Here is a 9537-nt window from a genome sequence, read left to right on the forward strand (position 1 = left end):
TGGCTTTGCTTTTCAGTTTTAGGGGCAGGAACGACAAAACAATGTAAAAGAACACGTTTTCCAGCCGTGTATGGTGGCTCATGCCTGTAATTGCACTTTGGGAGGCCGACGTGGGCGGATCACCTGAGGTCAGGAGTTTGAGACTAGCCTGGCCAACGTGGTGAAACCTCGTCTCTAATAAAAATACATATAAAGCTATCTTGAACAAAATTATAAACTTTTACAAAGTTTTAAAATTTTTGGCCAGGCACAGTGGCTCATGCCTGTAATCTCAGCACTTTGGGAGGCCAAGGCAGGCAGGTCATTTGAGGTCAGGAGTTCGACACCAGGCTGACTGATGTGGTGAAACCCCATCTCTACTAAAAATACAAAAAAATTACCTGGGCATGGTGGCACATGCCTGTAGTCCCAGCTACTTGGGAGGCTGAGGCAGGAGAATTGCTTGAACCTGGGAGACAGAGGTTGCAGTGAGCCGAGATTGCACCACTGCACTCCAGCCTGGGAGACAGAGCGTGACTCTGTCTCAAAAAAAAATTTTTTTTAAATGATTTCTCTTATAATATGGCATTTCTACAATATGCTTATATTTTATATTTATATACAACATATATATTATATAAATATATTTATATTTTCTACTAGATATTCTTTAAAATCGTTCACAAATGATAATAGTTATTTGATGTGACCAAAGAAATCAAGGCTCTGGATGGGTGATCTTTGTTAGATAACTAGACATTAAATGTTACATTTCTTTCTTTTTATTTTTTTTGAGATGGAGTCTCGCTCTGTCGCCCATGCTGGAGTTCAGTGGTGTGATCTCAGCTCACTGCAACCTCTGACTCCCAGGTTCAAGCGATTCTTCAGCCTTTGCCTCCCAAGTAGCTTGAACTACAGGTGTGCACCACTGTGTCCAGCTAATTTTTGTATTTTTAGTGGACGCCGGGTTTTACCATGTTGGCCAGGCTAGTCTCAAACTCCTGACCTCAGGTGATCCACCTGCCTCAGCCTCCCAAAATGCTGGGATTACAGGTGTGAGCCACCATGCCTAGCCTAAATGTTACATTTCAACCAATCTTCCCAAAGTGTATTTTATGGTTCTAACATAGTAAATTTATGGTTCTGACATGGTAAATAGAATATACTGAATTTTTTTTTTTTGAGATGGAGTTTTGCTCTCGTTGCCCAGGCTGGAGTGCAATGGTGCAATCTCGGCTCACTGCAACCTCCACCTCCTGGGTTCAAGGGATTCTCCTGCCTCAGCCTCCCAAGTAGCTAAGATTACAGGCGCCTGCCAGCACAGCTGGCTAATTTTTTTGTATTTTTAGTAGAGACGGGGTTTCACCATGTTGGTCAGGCTGGTCTTGAACTCCTGACCTCAGGTGATCCACCCACCTTGGCCTCCCAAAGTGCTGGGATTACAGGCGTGAGCCACTGTGCCTGGCCTATACTGAATACTTTTTAAAAGAAAGAAAATAAATGGTAACTGAAACAAGCACAGTATAGTGAAGAAAGTATCTTATTGGGCAATAAAGGAAACTTACCTGGACACTCACTCTGATAGTAAGTGTTATCTGGACTCAGCAAGTCACTTGTTTCCTATGGGCCTCATTTTCTGGATCTCTGTTAAAAAATAAATAAATAAATAAGTGTTTGAATATCTGTCCTTCCTATTACAAGACTATGAGGAGAAAATGGGATGATGTAAATACTTTATCATCAGCTATTTTAAAACCATATCACATGTTTCAATACTGGCTTATAAGCTTTGAGGATTCATTGCTTATAAGTTAAAAATATTCACAAGTCATTAACTTGTTTACCTTCAGACAATTAAGAGGTTGCGTATGTGTGTGTAATCGAGCAAGCATTTTACCTTAAAAGGCTTATTCAAGTAAAGATCAAGGAAAAATCTGACTTAATGCCAATGAAATAAACACATTAAGATTTAGAAATTCAGGCCGGGCATAGTGGATTATGCCTGTAATCCTAGCACTTTGGGAGGCCGAGGCGGGCGGATCACCTGAGGTCTGGAGTTCAAGAGCCTGGCCAACATGGTGAAACCCCATCTCTACTAAAAGTACAAAAATTAGCCGGGCGTGGTGGCGGGCGCCTGTAATCTCAGCGACTTGGGAGGCTGAGGCAGGAGAATCATTTGAACCCAGGAGGCAGAGATTGCAGTGAGCCGAGATCGCGCCACTGCACTCCAGCCTGGGCGACTGAGTGAGACTCTGTCCAAAGAAAAAAAAAAATTTGGAAATTCATTCAATAGTATTTACACACATTAAATACTTTTAAGAATGGCACATACTTACGGTTGTGCCCCTGGACCAAAAGTAGAGTGCTCGGGAAACACAGGATTCCTTGAGAAAATAATTTTTAAACGAGTATGAAACCAGATTTGAGAAGAGCACAGATTAATGGAATGGGAGGAAGGACACTACAAGATATTAACCAAAGCACAGATATGTAATTGAGGCAGGAAGTGGAAAGATATAAATAAAGATATAAATAAAGACATAAAAATAACCCAAATACCAAAACTGGAAGGAAATTTGTCACTTATTCCAAGCTCCTCATTTTACAGAAAAGGAAATCAAAAATCCAGAGGGGTCAAAAAGGCGTCTCCAGTGTCATACCGCTAGTTAATGGCAGTCAAGACTAGAACCCAGACGTTCTGACTCCCAGTAAGTTGTTTGGTCACTAGGATATTCTTGTCAAGGAATCTGAAAAAAGTGTGTTGCAAATACGTAGTTGCGTTAGTGAAAATGTCTGAAAGTGAGCTGGAAGCTTTCGAACTTACCTGAAAGGTAAAAATAAATCACTGCAGAAAAATTACGAAACTGGGGTGGCTTCGCCTCAAATTGGAGCCCCGAAGGCCTTGGGCCCATGGGAGGCTGGGACTTGAGGACCTGCACCCGCAGCGGCGCCCGACGAGGGGAAGCCGGCCGGCCGCTTCCGAGAGAACAGAGCACATGCCTTCGTGAATGCTTAACGTGGGCTTACGCAGGGATTAAATGCATCTTGGAAAGGCTTCCGAACGCACCATGTTTATGAGTTCGCGTGATTTGTGCCACTGACACGTTAGGAGAAACAACACACACCACCCACACCTGACAACCCTGGTTAAGGGACCCTACCCACTTAACTCCTACCTACAGTCCCGGGCCTCTGGATTCTGAGGACGGGTGGAGATCACCTTCCGGACCCGGAAGAACGGCCGGTAGGTCAGTCCGTCCCCGCTACGGTCCCCGCCGGGCTTCCGGTCCCGCTGGAAAAGGTTCTTTCCGAAATTCAGAAGAGTAGCTGTAGCCGCCGCGGGTGGGACTGTCTGCGGTGTCCGCGGCGGGCGTCCAGCCTGGGAGGCACTCGTTCAACCTGTGGCTCCTCCCAGGGTCAGCCGCGCGTGGTGAATCGTTTCTGCAGGTCCCTTCCATTTCTTGTTTTCCTTTCCTTTTTCTTTTTCCTTTTTCTCTTTCTGTCCCTCTCGTTTCTTTCCTTTCTTCCTTCCTTTCTTTCCTCTTCCTTCCGTTCCGTTTTTCGCTTTTCTTTTTTTCTTTTCTTTTTTTTTAAGAAAACTGCCTTTATTCAGTTAGAAGTTGGATTAACTGGTACAGAAAAACAGTGTAATCAGCTGGAGAAAAAAGTGCCACCCGTGAGAACTCATGGCTCCTCTGGGAGAGAATCTGGATACAGTGAGGGTTTCTAGGAAGCAAATTTACTTCTGCTCTGGGGCTATGTGTGGCCTCGGTGGTGCTTGCACCGAGGGAACGTTAAATGGAGAACTGTGGGAGAAATGATACCTCCTTCAAAGATACATGTTCCTAACAAGAAGGAAAAAGAAATGCAAGGAAACAGTGGCCCTAGAACCAGTTAGTATTGTGTGAACAGTACTTTCTCTTTTTTCCGAAGTCAGCTCGTGTGTATGGCATTTGGAGTAATAGAGTCAGAGTGTCTGATTTCCTATCCCAGCTCATTCCTAGTGTGTAGTTGGGGATGTTTTGTCAACTGTCCATGTCCAGTTTGTTCATCTACATTATAGTAATGACAGTAGCTAGTTCACAGGATTGTAATAAGGTTTTTGTTTGGTTTTTGTTTCTTTTTGTTTTTGAGACAGAGTTTCTCTCTTGTTGCCCAAGCTGGAGTGCAATGGCGCGATCTCGGCTCACCGCAACCTCTGCCTCCCGGGTTCAAGCGATTGTCCTGCCTCAGCCTCTCAGTAGCTGGGATTTCAGGCCTGCACCACCACGTCTGGCTAATTTTGTATTTTTAGTAAAGACGGAGTTTCTCCATGTTGGTCAGGCTGGTCTCGAACTCCCTATCTCAGGTGATCCGCCCACATCGGCCTCCCAAAGTGCTGGGATTACAGGCGTGAGTCCCCACTCCCAGACTGTTTTTTGTTTTTTTGAGACAGTCTCACTGTGTCGCCCAAGCTGGAGCGCAGTGGCGCGATCTCGGCTCATTGCAACCAACCTCCGCCTCCTGGGTTCAAGTGATTCTCCCCCCTCAGCCTCTCGTGTAGCTGAGATTACAGGCACACACCACCACACCCTGCTAATTCACCATGTTGGCCAGGCTGGTCTCGAACTCCTGGCCTCAGGTGACTGCCCACCTCAGCCTCCAAAAGTGCTGGGATTACAGGCATGAGCTGCTGCGCCCGGCTGTAATAAGCTTTTAATGGGTTGATAAACTGTTGATAAATAGTGCCTGGTTCACTGTACGTGTTTGCTGTTATGGTTATTACAGCCTGCCCCCAGAGCTTTCCCTCACCTTGCTTGGACATTATGTCTTTCAGCTGGTCCTTTTGACCACAACCATCACCACCTCTCAAATATAAATATTGTTTTATTATCTCTGTCTTTTGGTAAAAGGAATTTGAGAAGAAAACAAAATCAATCAATTAATCTTTGTCCTTAAGATCTACCACTCCCCTAGGTAATTGGTATGGTACAGAAGTTCATTACTCAAAAGCATACTTGCCATCATCTTACCTCCTAACTCATGCCCCCACCCCAACCTACCACCCTCTTTTTTTCCCCCACCTTCCCAATGCCTACTACAAAGGTGTGCAGTCGGTGTTACTGAGTGATTTAATGCAAACTCCTCTCCTGGACATTTTTTTTTTTCTTTTTTTGAGATAGGATGTCACTCTGTCGCCCAGGTTGAATGGCACAATCTCAGCCCACTGCAGCCTCCGCCTCCCACGTTCAAGTGATCCTCCTGCCTCAGCTTCCAGAATAGCTGGAATTACAGGTGTCTACCACCATGCCTGGCTAATTTTTTTGTATTTTTAGTACAATTGGCCTGCCCAGTTTTGAACTCCTGACTTCAAGTGATCCGCCTGCCTCGGCCTCCCAAAGTGCTAGAATTCCAGGTGTGAGCCACTGCACTGGGCCTGGAAATTTTTTTAACTGAACCTAACATGCACAACACTTGAAAACTATTGAAGTTTATTCCAATCGCTATCATTTTACCTGCCACTCACAGATATCTACTGAAGTTTAATTTCTGTGAGAAGTAATTCTTTGCTGTCTTACTTGCCTTGCAAGGCAGTTGAGAAACAAGCAGAAATCAGTTGGTAAACCATCAAAGTAGTTGCCAGGTCTTTTTTCCACAATATTAAGGTGAAAATAACCATCTATGCCTCTATGTTCCTCTAATGTTCTAATCATTAAGATTTTCTAATCATGCTAATACAGAAAATTAAAGCAATATACCAAAATACAGAAAGTGGCAAAAAAAAAAAAAAAAAGAGAGAGAGAGAGAATGAAAACAGTTGAAGGAACAGAGAAGCCAACCTGAAAGAGCTCCCAATGGCCAAAGCTGGAAGTATTTGAGCAGCAAAATAACAGTACTGGATTATAACCAAAAGTATCAACTAAGTATACATATGTTCATGCTAATATAAATAAATAATAGAATAAATACATAGAGAAGGAACAAATCTTCCTTACAGAAGAATTCCAAATTTTTTATATATATACATATATATAAAACCTTCACTAGGAAGTGAAGATTAATTCCTCTCCACCTTAGTGTTGGCTGGACTTACTAACTTGCTTCCGAAGAATACCGTATGGAGGCCGTGCGCAGTGGCTGACACCTGTAATCCTAGCACTTTGGGAGGCTAAGGCGGGTGGATCACAAGGTCAGGAGTTTGAGACCAGCCTGACCAACATGGTGAAACCCTGTCTCTCCTAAAAATTAGCCAGGCATGGTGGCACGCACCTGTAATCCCAGCTACTCAGGAGGCTGAGGCAGGAGAATCACTTGAACCCAGGAGGTGGAGGTTGTGGTGAGCCAAGTGCCACTGCACTGTAGCCCGGGCGACAAAGCAAGGTTCCGTCTCAGAAGAAAAAAAAAAACAACACAGTATGGAAAGGGGAAATTAATAACTTTACAGTGGAGAAACTTGGCAGACAATGCATTAACCAAGTGATCAAGGTGAACATCACCTGCAATGTCTTGTTAATATCATAGACCTCCCCCCCCGAAATGATGTGATGAGGACACTTTACCCCTGTAATATCCTTTTCAAAAACCCACAACCCTACTCTAATCATGGGGAAAACATCAGAGAAACCAAATTTCTACAAAATAGCTGACCAGTACTCTTCAAAACTGTCAAGGTTAGGAAAAGCAAGAAAGGACTCAGAAACTGTTACAGATCAGAAGAGACTAAGGAGACATAACAACTCAATGCAATATGGCATCCTGGATAGAATCCTGTAACAGAAAAGCACATTAGTGGGAAAACTGGTAAAATCTGAATAATGTCTGTAGTTTAGTTAACCGTAATACCTCAATGTTAATTTCTTAATTTTCACAAGTGTATCGTGGTTAATGTAAGATGTTAACAAAATTGGGTAAAGGGCATGTGGGAACTCTCCACTATCTCAGCAACTTTTCTGCAATCTAAAATTATTCCAAAATTAAAAGGTTGATTGCTGGGTGCAGTGGCTTACGCCTGTAATCCCAACACTTTGGGAGGCCAAGGTGGGAGGATCACCTGAGGTCAGGAGTTCAAGACCAGCCTAACCAACATGGAGAAACCCCATCTCTACTAAAAATACAAAATTAGCCTGGCATTGTGGCACATGCCTGTAATCCCAGCTACTTGGGAGGCTGAGGCAGGAGAATCGCTTGAACCTGGGAGGCGGAGTTTTGGTGGGCCGAGATCACACCACTGCACTCCAGCCTGGGCAACAAGAGCGAAACTCTGTCTCAAACAAACAAAAAAAGTTGATTTAAAAAAGAAAGGACCAGATGCAGTGGCTCACACCTGTAATACCAGCACTTTGGGATGCTGAGGCCAAAGGATTGCTTGAGACCAGGAGTTTGAGACCTGGGCAACATGGGAAGACCCTTCTCTACAAAAAAAAAAAAAAAAAAATTAACTGGGCATGGTGGTATGCACCTGCAGTTCTATGCTACTCTGGAGGCCAAGGTGGGAGAATCACTTGAAGCCAGGATTTCGAGCTTACAATGAGCTATGATCATGCCACTGCACTCCAGCCTGAGTGACAGAGTGAGACCCTGACTCTAAAAGGAAGGAAGGAGGGAAGGAAGGAAAGGAGAGAGGGAGGAAGGAAGGAAAAAATATGGAGAGAGGGAGGGAGGGAAGGAAGGAAGGAAGGAAAGAAGGAAGGAAGGAAGGAAGGAAGGAAGGAAGGAAGGAAGGAAGGAAGGAAGGAAGGAAGGAAAGACTGAGATCCTAAAACATGCATAAATATACCTACAGATACAATGTATATTGGTGGCTCAAGCCTGTAATCCCAGCACTTTGGAAGGCTAACGCAGGTGGATCACCTGAGGTCAGGAGTTCAAGAGCAGCCTGGCCAACATGGTGAAACCCCGTTTCTACTAAAAATACAAAAATTAGCCAGGTGTGGTGGCGGCTGCCTGTAATCCCAGCCACTCGGAAGGCTGAGGCAGAATTGCTTGAACCCACGAGGCAGAGGTTGCAGTGAGCCGAGATTGTGCCACTGCCCTCCAGCCTGGGCAATAGGGCAAGACTTTGCCTCAAATAATTATTATAATAATAAATATATATATATATGCATACAATCTTATATAAATGGGATTCATACAGTAAATGCTGCCTTTTGCCTTTTCAACAATATATAATGGACATTAGCCAGGTGCAGTGGCTCATACCTATAATCCCAGCACTTTGGGAGGCCAAGGCGGAAGGATCACTTGAAGCCAGGAGTTCAAGACTAGCCTGGCCAAAATGGCGAAACCCTGTCTCTACTAAAAATATATAAATTAGCCGGGTATGGTGGTGTGTACCTGTAGTCCCAGCTACTTGGGAGGCTGAAGTGAGAGGATCGTGTGGGAGGCTGAGGTTGCAGTGAGCCGAGATAACGCCACTGCAATCCAGCGTGGGTGACAGAGGGAGACCCTGTCTCACAAAACAAAACAACCAAAAAAATGTGTAAACTGTGTAACTTTGTAGATTATTGGTATTCTAAGGAATACATGAAATGATGATGCATATATGTGTGTATATATATGTGCATATATGTGCATATATGTGTGTGTGTATATATGTGTGTGTGTGTGTATATATATACACATATGCCGAGAGAGAGAAATACACTTATCATAGCCTTATTTGTAATTATATTGAAAATTTGGAAATTACTAACACTTAGGTCATTGGACATTGGATATTTCCAAATTTGGAGTTGGATACGTAAATGGAATATTATACAGCCATTATAAGTAATAAAGTAGATCTGTTGACATGGACTCTTAGATGAAAACAGAAAAGCAGATTATAAAATATATAATTCTGTCTTGATCAGAAAAATTAGAAATAAGTAGCATTACCAGCCTGAGCAACATAGGGAGACCCCCATCTCTACAAAAACTAAAAATATACAAAATTAGTTGAGTGCAGTGGTGTGTGCCTGTAGTCCCATATACTTGGAAGGCTGAGGTGGGAGAATTGCTTGAGCCCAGGAGGTCAAGGCTGCAGTAAGCTATGATCACATCACTGCATTCCAGCCTGGGCAACACAGAGCAAGACCTTGTCTCAAAACAAAACAAAACAAAACACTCTTTTAGAAATAAACAGCATTAGAGTATGTACATTATGTGTGAATATTTTTATACACCTGTGATTTAAATTTTTGTATCTTCATATGTGGTCTAATTTTTTTAACTATATATGTTGTTAACTTGTCTTTATTTTTAAAGTGTAATATTAAAACATTTATTTAAAGAAATAGAGGGCTGGGTGCAGTGACTCAGCCTGTAATCCCAGCACTTTGGGAGGCTGAGGCGGGTGGATCACGATGTCAGGAGATCAAGACCATCCTGGCTAACACGGTGAAACTCCATCTCTACTAAAAATACAAAAATTAGCTAGGTGGCACAATGGCAGGTGCCTGTAATCCCAGCTACTCAGGAGGCTGAGGCAGGAGAATCGCTTGAACCCAGGAGGCAGAGGTTGCAGTGAGCCCAGATTGCATTACTGCACTACAGCCTGAGCAACAGAGTGAGACTCCGTCTCAAAAAAAAAAAAAAAAA

At 43.4% G+C, this 9537-nt stretch overlaps 1 long non-coding RNA gene across 2 annotated transcripts; it reads right to left on the reverse strand.

Annotated features, from left to right (window-relative positions):
- Positions 1-482: 482 nt before the first annotated feature.
- LOC108517892 (uncharacterized) lies at positions 483-3458 on the reverse strand. 2 transcript variants are annotated; one of them, XR_001882240.1, is made up of 3 exons: positions 2804-3458; positions 1545-1623; positions 483-518 (listed from the first exon to the last, which is right to left on the reverse strand). It is a non-coding gene; the product is annotated as an uncharacterized LOC108517892 (long non-coding RNA). The 2 variants fall into 2 exon arrangements; XR_001882241.1 differs by lacking the exon at positions 483-518 and having other exon boundaries at positions 1544-1623; positions 2804-3455.
- Positions 3459-9537: the final 6079 nt, after the last annotated feature.

The sequence above is a fragment of the Rhinopithecus bieti genome, unplaced genomic scaffold (assembly GCF_001698545.2).
Source record: "Rhinopithecus bieti isolate Rb0 unplaced genomic scaffold, ASM169854v2 scaffold_43208, whole genome shotgun sequence".
Taxonomy (NCBI): Eukaryota; Metazoa; Chordata; class Mammalia; order Primates; family Cercopithecidae; genus Rhinopithecus; species Rhinopithecus bieti.